The 12,628-nt window shown below is 41.9% G+C and overlaps 1 protein-coding gene across 5 annotated transcripts in view; it reads left to right on the top strand.

Annotated features, from left to right (window-relative positions):
• The window catches only part of Adam10 (ADAM metallopeptidase domain 10), a 120,295-nt gene that overhangs the window by 30,820 nt on the left and 76,847 nt on the right, over nt 1-12,628 (top strand). The window lies entirely within an intron of this gene.

The following is a 12,628-nucleotide window of genomic DNA, read 5'->3' as shown; positions in this document are numbered from 1 at the left end:
TCTGTGCGAAGGCCCAGTATTTAGACCCTAGTATTGAAAACAAAGCAAAAACTCAGAACTGTTTATTTGTTCCTAGTCTGCTGGTGTTGCCTAGATTGAGACCTCTGTGTTAATTAACTTTCCAGTAAGTTTCCCAGCTTCTGCGATTCAGGATTAAAACTGTTCTGCAAGGTGGCTCTTCCCTAAATGTTTTTAGTTTTTTTTTTTTTTTTGTACCAGGGATCAAACTCATGACCTCAAGTTTGCCATGCAGGCATTACTAAGCTAAATCCCCAGCCCAATGCTTTTAGTTTTTTGAGGTAGTGTCTTGTGTAGTTCAAGTTGGCCTTGAATTCTCAGTGAGCCTCCTGCCTCAGCCTCCTGAATATTGGGAATAAAGGCATGCTACACCTTGCCTGGTGCTTCCTTTTTTTAAAAAGTTTTTTGGTAGTGTTGGAGATCAAAACTTGGACCTTTTGAATACTGGGCAAGTTTTTTTGCTAGTGAGCTACACCCCAACCCCTTAGCAGTTAGTAATCATGAAGTAGTTGGTCAACTTATTTATTGTGTTATAAGATACAGGATTTTCATATTGGTTAGAAAATTTGTTTTAGGGGCTGGGGATTTAGCTCAGTGGTATAAGCACCTGCCTTACAAGCAGGCAGTTGTGAGTTCAATCCCCGGTACCGATAAAAAGGAAAAAGACAAAAAAGAAAATTTGTTTTCTTTCAACACTTACGTTACTGGGCAGCTCTTTCTAAAAGTGGCTTATGAAATAAATGTTACTGGGTTTTAGGTTGCTGGTCTGCCCTTCTGCAGTTGGAGTTCAGCTTCTGCTTGTCTCAAGCAAACAACTGAATAAAACGAGTGAAGTAACAGTTCAAAAAGTTTTTGAAATAACTTGAAAAAGTCAAAGTGAAGAGAGAGGAAGAAACTGGCTCAGCAAAGAGAGCTTGGGTAGAGCAGAAAGGAAAAGGCGCACTTTGGAGGAAGAAGAAGCTGCTGTGAGGAGAGCTGCTGTGGCAGCTCTTCACGGCATGGTGGCCTTTTGGTCCAGATCTGGAGGAGTCCGTGAGAGAGAGCTTGTACATGGGTCCCGAGAGGCGCACTGAGGTCTCACACCCCAGGCTGATGCTAGGTCTAGGCCCTCTTTCCAAAGGGTCGCCTACTGAGGACCACCACATGGCTTTAGGAACTGGTCTTGCCTGTGTTAAGAGGTTGTCACCCAGTTCCCCAGCCAGCTTTACCATGCCCTACTCTCCTGTCTTCTGTATGTTCATGTAAATATGTATTATGCACCACCCAGTGACTGTATGCACTTATTTTTGGGGTGGTAGTGGGGGTTGAACCCAGGTCCTTGAGCATGCTAGACAATCGTTATTGAGCTACAGCCTTAGCCCATACTTATTGTAATTTTTTTTTTTTTTTTTGGTCTTTTTTTTTTTTTTTGTCTTTTTCCTTTTTATCGGTACCAGGGATTGAACTCACGACTACCTGCTTGCAAGGCAGGCACTTATGCCGCTGAGCTAAACCTCCAGCCCCTTTTTTGGTCTTTTTTAAGACAGGGTCTCGCTATGCAGTTAAGGCTGGCCTGTGCACTCGCTTTGTAGCCTAGAGACTGGTCTCAAACTCACAACAATTCTCCTACCTCAGCCTCCTGAGTAAATTACATGCTGTATCCTGCAACCAGCTTGGATCCCTGGTTTATCTGTCATGGATATGTAGTGTGAACGTGCTGTCATTTCATGAAGAATTCTGTTTGTAATTTTTGTAAGACGCAGTTGAAATATGGAGCCTTGGTTCTGTATAATATTTTGTGGGTTAGTTTGGAAGTGTCTTAGGTTTACGTTATTTCATGAGTTGGGTAGCAAAAACTTTTAACTCTATAGGAGGATTAGCAGAGTTGAGAAGCACAGTTAAGAATCCAGGAAGCCAAAGAATGCCTGCTCATCAATTTCAGTTGTGTAAATAAGCTGCTGTTATGGATGTAGAAAAATAGGAATTTTAAAGATAGTGTTTTTTGGTAGTTAAATTTTTCCCAACAAAATTTGAGCAAAAATTTTCATAGGGGAAGAATGTTAATTTACTGCCTACTTTGTGTCACATACAGTGTAGCTACTTCATCCCAGTAATGGGTATTGTAGGACTAGTGTATTTCATTCAGCCTAATCCTCTCTAATAAACAGAAATTAAAATCCTAGTGAATAGTTTTTAAAGGCATCTGAACCACTGGCTGGGAAGAAGTGGTTCCCAGGGTGGTCGGGCACAGCAGTGATACCTGCAATGCTGGCACCCAGAGGCTCAGGGTTCTCGGCAGCCTGGGCTGTGTCCATGTTAGTTTTACCTGACCAAACACACTTGAAGGTGGAGTGTATACTGGAAACTATCATCGCTGGAGTTGTGCTGCTTTTTCTTGTGCTGCGGAGATTGCATCCAGGGCCTTGTACACGTGAGGCCGGTTCAGAAAGTGCTCCATCTCTACCAGTGACTTTATTTTTTTATTTTTTTTTTATTTTATTTAAAGGAAAAAGAGAAAAAAACAAAACAAAACAAAGTGGTGTAAGGGTACAAGTAATACAGAACTACAAAAAAAAAAACAGTCAGAAATCACCAGTTAATAGATTACATATTATCATCTTAGAGATTCTACCAGTGACTTTAACAGAAGCATTCTTTTCTTTTTTTTCTTTCTTTCTTCTTCTTCTTCTTCTTCTTTTTTTTTTTTTTTTTTTTTTTACCCACTTTCTTGAAACACTGATCCCTTACCTGGAAGAAAGAGAAATGAATTTAAAAAAACCCAAAAAAACCTTGAAGCGAATTTTCCTTTCTGCTTTGAAGCAAAAACCAGAGTATAAAAGTGTTTTTCCAACTCCAATTCTGAGTCAAGCATTCTTGAATCAGTAGCATGATCAGATGTTGAATGTGATTGTGTCCAGGGTCAGTGACATGGAGGGTGATTGTCAAAAGTTAGGCATTTGCAAGCTGTGTGTATTGGTCCATGCTTGTAGTCACAGCAGTCTGCTAGGCTGAGGCAGGAAGACTGTAGGTTGGAGCTGAGACCATCACAATATTAAAAATATTTAAAAATTTTTTTTTTTTGTCTTTTTCGTTTTTATCGGTACCAGAGATCGAACTCACGACTGCCTGCTTGTAAGGCAGGCGCTTATGCCGCTGAGCTAAATCCCCAGCCCCACAATATTAAAAATAAAAGAGTGGAGAATGTAGCTGTGTGGAAGTCCCTAAGTTCAATTTCCTGTAGATTTTAAAAAAAAGACATAGAAATTCTTGTCCATTTTTTCCCTTTAAGTTATATTTCACGTTAGATATTGCATGTGCATTTAGACCTTTTGTGAGATAAGTAACCCATCAGATTTAATGCTGATGTACCTTTTCTGTTTAAGTGATTAAGCTTAATGTAGGGTTAAGGTACAGAAAGAGTCTTAACTCACTAAGCATTACTTACATGTCCGTCATATTTCATTATACCATGACATTTTATAGTAACTGTTGAATGAATGTGTCTCGTTTATTGATTTATTATAATATGCTTGTCTGAATAATTTTATCAAGCCTTAGTGAAGTTTTGTATGGAAGGACGATGTTTTAGCAGTTTCTTTGGTAATTACATAGACAGTTCCCTTTCAAAATCACTTCTGCATACCGATTCCTTGTCTATTTCTGGTGGCTAACAAGTATTTTCGATACTTGTATGTAGGAATAATGTTAAGATTTTATTTTGAGTACAGCTCTGAAGTCTTAAGTCGTAATCACTCTGTGCTAGTAAATTCCAAACAGCCTATACAGATCAGTCTCAGTTATAATGGGGTGGGAGAAGTCCTGTGTCAGGTAGCAGAATCATCATCAGTGTTGTCACTGCTTTTGCATTGCTGGGGGTGGAATGCAGGCACTCCACCCCTGAGCTGTACCCCTAGTCCCTTCTAACATTTTTATTATTTATCTTTTTTCTTTTTCATATTTTAAAAATTCCTTCTTGTCTCCCATGGCCAGCCTGCCTTTCTTTCTTCCTTCCTTTCTTTGCTTTGTCAGTTGGTTATCAGATTACCAGGCTTCACTTTGGCAGTTCGCTCATGTGCCAAACAGCCTTGGTCATTTTCACCCACCCGTTACCCCTTGTCCTGCCCTCCCTTCTTGTGTCACACAAGGGGAGGCTTCAATGTGCAAAACTGTCCCGACACCTGCTCTATCTGCCTGTATTGTCTTCCTCTGGCCCAGTCATGGTCCCTCTTCTGCTTCCTCGTCATCTGTTTTAGATACTGGGGGGGAGCATTTGATGTTTGTCTGAGGCCAGCTTGTGTCACTCATGGTGCCCCAGATCCATCCATTTGCTTGCACATGACAGAGTTTCATTCTTCCTTGTGGCTATGTAATACTCCATTGCGTATACATGTCACATTTTCTTTACCCTTGCATTGGTTGATGGAAACCCAACCTGGATGCATGTCTTGGCTGTTGTGAATTGTACTGTAAAAAACACTGGTGCACAGTCATCCAGTAGTATGGCGATTTCAACTTGTGTATAGACCTAGCAGTGGTATCGAGGGTAGTTGTTTTTCAGGCAATCTTCCTCTGTTATTTCATGAGGCTGTACAGATGTACATTTCCACCAGCAGGGCAGAGGGCTTCTTCATCCCTGTCCCCACTGGTCCTCATCAGCACTTACTGTTTTTTGTGTTCTTGAGGATAGACATTCTGCTGGGGCAAAGTGGAATCTCATTGTAGTCTTGCTTTGCATTTCCTGCTTTTTACTTCTTTTGAGAGCAGGTCTTGCTGTGTTTCCCAGGCTGACCTTGAAGTTGTGATCTTTCTGCCTCAGCCTCCTGGTAGTTGGAATGATTGCTGTGTGCTACCACGTTTGCAGGGCACAGTGACTACATTTACTGCAGGGTTGGAGCATGTGCATGGCACATCTTCTTACCTGCACTTCCCTGTCCTCTCCACCCTCGAGCTAAAGGAACTCTCAACCATAGGAACTTGAGCCCTCTTTCTGTGTTCTGTTGATTGAATGAATGAATGTATGTCCTTTAGCTTTAAGTTTATTTAAACCGTAGAAGACGTTTCTGTAGTTTTAGTGTGCCGTAATTTCCAACCCTTTCACCATTTCATGCGTTTATCAACTATCTGTCCTGTGCTTGGCAGGCTGTCACTAGCAGTAGCTGCGCAGGACAGGCCCCGGTTGGTGTGGAGTTCGTGGGTTCTGGGGAGGGTCAGGTCTGGGGTCCGGAAGGCGCAGCTTACATTGGTGGTAGGAAAGGGTGCTCTGAAGGGTGCCACGGAATGGAGGAGGGCCTGGCTCAGGCGGGAAGGGTGCCTTTAGGAATTGACAGGTCAGTGGGTGACTAGAGAAGCAGGAGTGAGTAGGGGGGCAAATGGTGGCCGAAAAGAGGAAGCGTGCTCTGGACACAGGAAACAGCAGGTGCAGAGATACTGAGACCAGAAGTGGCATGTTCTTGGAATTGGAATTTCAGTGTGACTGGCGCTTAAAATGTGAGGAAGAAAGCTTTTGAAAGTTATTATTTATATTGATTGATTGATTGCTTGGGGGAGTAGTTTTAAACAAGGCAGGGCAGGTGTGTGTGAGCACGTCTCAGAGTGCAGGTTCATCACAGTGACCATTTCTACTTGGACATCTAGGGTTAATGGGAACTTTGAGGCTGCGAAAGTAGACACTTGGGAGGATAGGAAGTAGCCACACTGAGGCCACTCAGGGCCTATGTCCTAGTCCCCGGGGGCTTGGGGCTTGGATTAAGATGGTATTGGAGACCATGAAGGAGTTATTGGATTTGAGAGGGATTTTGAAGGTGGGATGATTGGACTTGTTGACATGCCAAGGTAGAAAGAAGGAGACCGATTTCTGGCTTGAGCAGCTAGGTGGTTACTGGAGTCGTTTTCTGAGATAGGGAATCAGTTTAAAAATATCACACTACTGGCTGGATATGGTAGTATATGCCTATAATCCCAGCACTCAGGAGACTGAAGCAAGAAGATTGCTGCAAGTGCAAGGTCAGCCTGGGCTTTCGTAGTAGGTTCAGTATCAACCTGAATTACATAGTCTGAGACCCTATCTGAAAAATAAAACCAAACCAAAGCAAAACATTCTCCTGTTGAGCTTTCATTAATGTTAATAAAATAATATAGCGCCAGCCACACCCCTGTGTGCCAGGGGCTACCTTTGGGGAAGTCTCTGTGTAGCTGTGCAGGTCCAAAAAAGCCTGCCTTGCACCATACCACCTCCTTTGGAACCCAGGTTTGGAGAAACCCAGGAGCCTGGCCAATCCCTCTACACCACCGATGGGCAGCCAACACAAGAAGTGGCTGGGCCCCACAACTCGTTCATCTGGAGGAGCCCAGGAAAATGTTAAAATGAAGGAACAAAATGCAATCTCAGACCTCCAGCCCACACAGAACAAGGGCAGGAAACGTGGGCATGGAAGAAATTGGAAGTTGTACACCTGAAATGATAGCAACTGAAATCAAGCAACAATTTCATGAGGCTGTAAACGAAACCAGATCAGGAAGTATCCAGCCCCTTCCTGTGAGCCAGCACCAATTGTGGCCATGGGGAGAACAAGAAGCCAACCTCTTCCTGTGAATCGGCACTAGTCACAGACTGCAGGGAGAATAAGAAGCCAACCTCTTCTGGTGAGCAGGCTGAGAGACAAGAAGAGCCAAGGGTTCATGCCCTTCCGGAGCCCTGACCCTCTAGCAACAGACTGATCGGAAGAAATACAGGCTAAGATCATAGCTACTGAAGTAAAAAAACAATGCTTGTATTGTTTAGTGTTTGACTTTGCAGCCTAAAGCTAGTAGTCTAGTATCTATTTAGAGAATAACAATATGCAATATAGCAACTATGGAAGATCTCCTTCTGAAGGTGAAGCCATTGTTAACTCCCTATTATCTTGTTTTAAAGTCCTGTATGGTTTTCATTGTTTTATTTGGCTTTATTCTGTTTTGTTTTGAGTTTATTATATCTGATGGTGTGGGCAGCTATTTCAAAGATAACAAGATACATTATGGTAGCCATTGTAGATTTCCTGTTATCTTGTTTTGAAGTCCTGTGTCATTTTTCATTGTTTTGTTTTGATTAGTGTTATTCTGTTCAGTTTTGATTTTATTGTGTCTGGTCATGTGGGCAGTTATTTTGAAAATACCAAGAGGCATTGTGGTAACCATTGTTGATTTCTTATTACCTGGTTTTGAAATCCTACGTAACTTTCACTGTTTTGTTTTGAATGGCTTTATTCTCTTTTATTTTGCTTGGTTTTATTTTCTTTTAAAGGGAAAAAAAGAAAGCAGCAGAAATAATATCTCAGGTAAAAGAAGAAAATTACAAACATAATGAAAGAATTGCTGAGCATGTCTAAATACATAGATTAAAAAAAGGAACATAGGAAAATGAGGGAAATCTTGAAGGAACAATATAGGAAAGAATTAGAATGCATGAAACATTCGAAGATATCCGGGAAATTAAAAACTCCATTGAAAACTGACAAAACCGCTTGAACAAAATTGAAGATAGATTTTCAGACCTTAAAGACAGGATTACATCATGCAAGGAAAGATCTCTTAATAACATGGAGTCAGGAAATAATTCTACAGCTGCAAGATAACACAAAGAAAAATAATTTGAGAATGATAAGTGTCAGTGAAAAAAGCAGGAGCCAACATAAATGACATAAAAAGACTATTTACAGAAATGGCAGAAAACTTTGCAAGCATGGGAAAAGGGCATGACATACAGAGAAATGGGGGGTATCTTAGAACTCCAACCTGCCATAACCAAAGTAAATCCACACCCAGACACATAATAATCAAGATCCCAGAAATTTATCACAAGAAGAAAATATCAAAGGCTGTTAGAGAAAACAAATCACCAATAAGGGAAAACCCATCAGAATCGCAGCAAACTTCTCAACACAAACCATCAACTCAAGAAGAGCTTGCAGTGAAGTGTTTCAAGCCTTAAAAGAAAATAACATCCAACTCAGATTTATGTACCCTGAAAAACTATCTTTCAGAATTAATGGAGAAATAAGATTCTTCCATGACAAAAAACAGCTGAAGAAATTCATGACTACCAAGCCAGCCCTCCACAGAGATAAAAATGACCACAATTTAAAGAACAAGAACAAAAAAGAGTTACCAAGCAAGGCAAGCAATTAAACAGAGGGGAAAAATGGGGAACTAGCAGGAGGAAAACATGACAAAATCAGATTTAAAATCACATCAGTCATAACCATTAATGTAGATGCCCTCAATTCATGAATAAAAAAACAGGGAGCATGGATCAAGAAACGAGCTATCAGCGTGCTGTATATGTAAACTCATTTAACTCAAAAGGAAGTTCATAGACTGACAGTCCAAGGAAAGAATGATGCTCTATGTGAGAGAAGTCCAGAAAAAGGCAGAAGTGCCTTGCCACCAACAACAGAATGGATAAAGTATGGTATTTCTGTGCTCAGCTGTAAAGAAGGATAATCTCCAGGCTCTTGGAGGTAAATGGATGCAACTGGAAATCATGCTCAGGGGTGAAATGGTTCACCCAAGGTGAGCATCGTGCTGTCTGCCTAGTATAAAAAATGGAGGGAGTTAGTGGGATCCACAATGTACAATAGATTTTGGGAAAGTGAAAGGGGAGGAAATGGCTAAAAAGAGAGGAAACAGCAGATGGGGGACAGGAGAAAAGGGAAGGAAGGAAAAGATTATATGTGTGTGTGTGTGTGTGTGTGTGTACAGATGATTATACTACTTATCTGTTAGCCCAACAAAAAGAATGGTCTGTGCTCTCATGAATATTCTGCTAATCTGAACAACCACTGTTTTTTTTTTTTTTTTTTTTGGTGCCAGGGATCAAACTCAATAACCTACACTTGGCAGACTGGTGCTTACTGCAAAGCTAAATCCCCCCTCACTTAAAAACCACTTTGAAGACAACAATGTGCAACATACTAACCATTGTTAATCCCTTATTTTGTTTTGAAATTCTGTATTGCCTTTTTAACTCTTTTCTTTTTTCGTTTTAAAATAAAACAGTCACATTTAAGAGTAAAGAGTTTGTTGTTTTAAAAATTTTTTTTTTTGAGACTAGATTTTGCTGTGCATTTCAGGCTGGCCTTACACTCACTTTGTAACCCACACTGGCCTTGAACTTACTTTGTAGCCCACTGTGGCCTTGAACTGCAGCAATCCCCCAGGTGTGTGCCACCAAGCCCAGCTTTTTGTTTTTTTTAAACAGGTTCCCTCTATGTAGTTCAGGCTGGCCTTAAACTCACTATGTAGCCCAGTCTGGCGATGAATTCCTAGCGATTCTCCTGCCTCAGTTTCTTTAGTGCTGGGATTACAGAGGTGTACCACTGTGCCTGGCAAAGATTTTTTTATTTGAATCTCTTACTGATTCATAATAACAACCAGTATATTTTTGGGTATTTGGTTATGGGAGCATAATTTTAAGTATGGTTTGGCTAATTTTATGAAATACAAACACATTTGTCCATCACAAAATTATTCTGATTATATGACTTTTCTGTTGTTTTACTCTTAAAGATAGCTTACTTTCATAATCTGTATCTTGAGAGTCAGTAGTGTTCACTGTGTTAAATTAACTTGGATAGCATTTCTGGTTTTATTTATTAAATAATTTTTGGGGGATCTTTTTTTTTGGATTTTTTTTCTTTTGCAGTACCAGGAATTGAACTCACGTTCTCGCCCTGCTAGGCAGGTGCTTATGCCACTGAGCTAAATCCCCAGCCCAGGGGGGGTCTTTTTTGAGGCAGAGTTTCACATGCAGTTCAAGCTTGCCTTGAACTCACTTTGTAGCCCAGGCTGGTCTGGAACTCAGCTGCAGTCCTCCTGCCTCAACCTCCTGAGTGCTAGGATTACAGGCGTGCCATCACTCCAGGCTGGATAGCATTTCTGAGATACAAGTGTGCGCCACTGATTTTACTTCCATAAACGACTCATTTTTCTTTCAGATGTAACCCCCTTGCACTCTGGAGTCACCCTTTTATTTTTGCCCCTCTCCAGGAGGACTGCATCTTGTCTTCCTGCAGCCAAAGCTGTAACATCCTCAGCAGGGAGCCAGGGGTGATGTTGTGGAAAAGCTGCGGGTTGGTGCATTGAAAACTTGGTTCTGATTCTGATTCTGATTCCTGATTTCATTTGTGTGATCTCAGTTAGGTTACCTTTCTCCCGATTTTTGAGATTAGTGAACTTAGGCGATTTTAATGCTTTATATGTATAGTTGACAACTAGGGATTTGAATAATTGAAGTGTCCCCCTATTCTTAAATCCTGTAATTGTTTCAGTGTTTTATATAGTAATAGTTTGCTTGCTAGTGGATTAAATAGTTGTATGAGGTTGGACAATATTTGTGGAAATCTTTTCCTCCTTAGTAGATAAAGTTAAGCAGTAGTTGTGCATGGCACATGTACCCCTGTGTTCTGTGATCAGGCTCTCAAGGCACCTGCTTCCCACCGGCTCCCCACTATGTGAGGAAGGTGAACACAGTACGATTTGTCTTATGTAGGACAAAACTGCGGACTTTAGCTCATGTTACAGTTTCGCTTTTATTTCCCTTGGTAACTCATTTCTTTACGTATATCTGCTTAATACAACTTTCCTGTCTCAGGGCCACCTCTTATGCTGGGGTCTTAAAACTGCAGAGCCTGCCTGGGCACTGTGGTACGGGTCTGTAATCCCAGCACTCAGGAGGCTGGAGCAGGAGGATCCAAGTTCAGCCCTGCCCAGGCAATTCATTGACTTAGGGAGACCCTATCTCAAAATAAAAGATAAAACAGAGCTGGTGATGTAGCTTTTTGGTAGAGTGTGAGGCCCCATGTTCAGTTTCCAAAAGGGTATGAAACAAAGAAACAAATAAAAACAGGACAGTAGAGCCCTAGAATTTCTTTTCTTTTCTTTTTTTTGGTCTTTTTCATTTTTATCGGTACCAGGGATCAAACTCACGACTGCCTGCTTGCAAGGCAGGTGCTTATGCAGCTGAGCTAAATCCCCAGCCCCAGAGCCCTAGAATTTCTATGGGAGAAGTTTCAGGTGTAGCCCCGTGGTGTAGTGCCTGTGGACTGTCTTCTCCATCCCCAAGTTTATTCCGTTTTACTCCTTTAAAGGAGCACTGGATTTCTGTGGGGTAATATGAAGTAGGACTTGCCGGTTTCCAGTGGTGAAGTAAGCTTGCTGATTGACGTGGTAATACATACTGGATGCCAGCGTTGGCAGCTGTCTTCACTTGGCTAGAGACACTCTCGGGTAACGTGAGAAAAGGGTACAGGTTCAGAGGAAATGCTTCTGGAGACGTGAGGGAGTGTAGTCACCTTAGCAATCACTAATCCAGTCTGCCCAGCTGCTCATCGCACTTAGATAAGGTAGACGCTATTATCAGTGCAGGCCTGATATGGGTTCCTGTCCAGGACTTGGACACAGGCCCTCCCTTCCACTTCCTCTGGGCTGCCAGGTTACTTCATCAGTTCAGCCCTTCGGTCCTGCAGTGCAGTACTTTTTACCGCTCTGATTTTTTCAGACCATCAGAACCATACTGTTTATTAAAACCTTCTAGGAGAAGGCAGCTTCTTTTTACTCTCTATTCTGCCTGTTTTAGCCTACGGACAAGGTGCTTGTTTATATAAAGATCCAAAGGTACATGACCTTCCAAAGAGCTCATGGAATTATATCTTAGTGTTTACTTTGTTGCTTTGCACCCAAAGTGGTTCCAGTACCTTTGCTTTGGTCTGGTTGTGTAGAGTGCTTTTCTAAAGCTTGGGAACGGAAACCAGCTGTTCCCACCAAGCATAGTTCAGTGCTCAGTGTAGGGGGCTGGGGAGTCAGTGTCATCCTGGTGTAGCTTTTCACATTGCTGTCATTTGTTAAGTGGGACTGCAGGCATGTGCCACAAGGCCCGGCTGGCCACTCTCCCTGTGTCTCGGTGAATTTGGTTTTCTAGGTAGTTTACATAAACAGTGTCACAGAATGTTAAAGGGTGACTTACTTCACTTACCCTAGTGCCTTGACCTGTGTACCAGCTTGTGTCCGCCTGATTTTACTCAGTCATAAGGTTTTCAGCGTCCACCCATGCTGTAACCAGTTTCTCAGTTTTATTGTTTTTAAGACTGAATAGTTTTCCTCTCTCTCTCTCTCTCTTTTTTTTGATACTGAAAACTGAACACACGACCTCATGCTTGCCAGACAGGCGCTGTGCTGCTGAGCTGTATCCCTGGCCTGAGTGATACTCTGTTGGTCATTATTTTTCCCCCTAGAGCTGGCATTGATCTTGGGACCTTAGCAATGAGTTACATTCCCTGCCTTTCTCCGCCCTTTCCTCTTACTTTCTCTCTCTCTTGCTCCTTTCCTTTCTTTTGCTGTCCTGTCCTGTCCTGTCGTTTTCTGAGACAGGGCCTTGCTAAGTTGTCCAGGCTGAGCTTGAACTTGCAGTCCTCCTGCCTCAGCGATTGTAGGTGTACATCCCCACCTGACTGGACGCTGCATATTCCCTGAAGTTTTCTGACTTATGGCCTAAGAATTTAAACAAGCCAGGAATCAAGTTCTATTTTGGGATAGTTTTTCTTACTGGAGTCTTGTTCAAAAACCAGGAAAGTGTATTATGTGGATTGTTGGCTTT

The sequence above is a fragment of the Cavia porcellus genome, unplaced genomic scaffold (genome assembly GCF_034190915.1).
Source record: "Cavia porcellus strain 051 isolate PalLab524CR breed Dunkin Hartley unplaced genomic scaffold, mCavPor4.1 scaffold_8, whole genome shotgun sequence".
Taxonomy (NCBI): Eukaryota; Metazoa; Chordata; class Mammalia; order Rodentia; family Caviidae; genus Cavia; species Cavia porcellus.
Note: the sequence above shows the minus strand (reverse complement) of the source record. Positions and strands in the feature narration are given on the sequence as shown.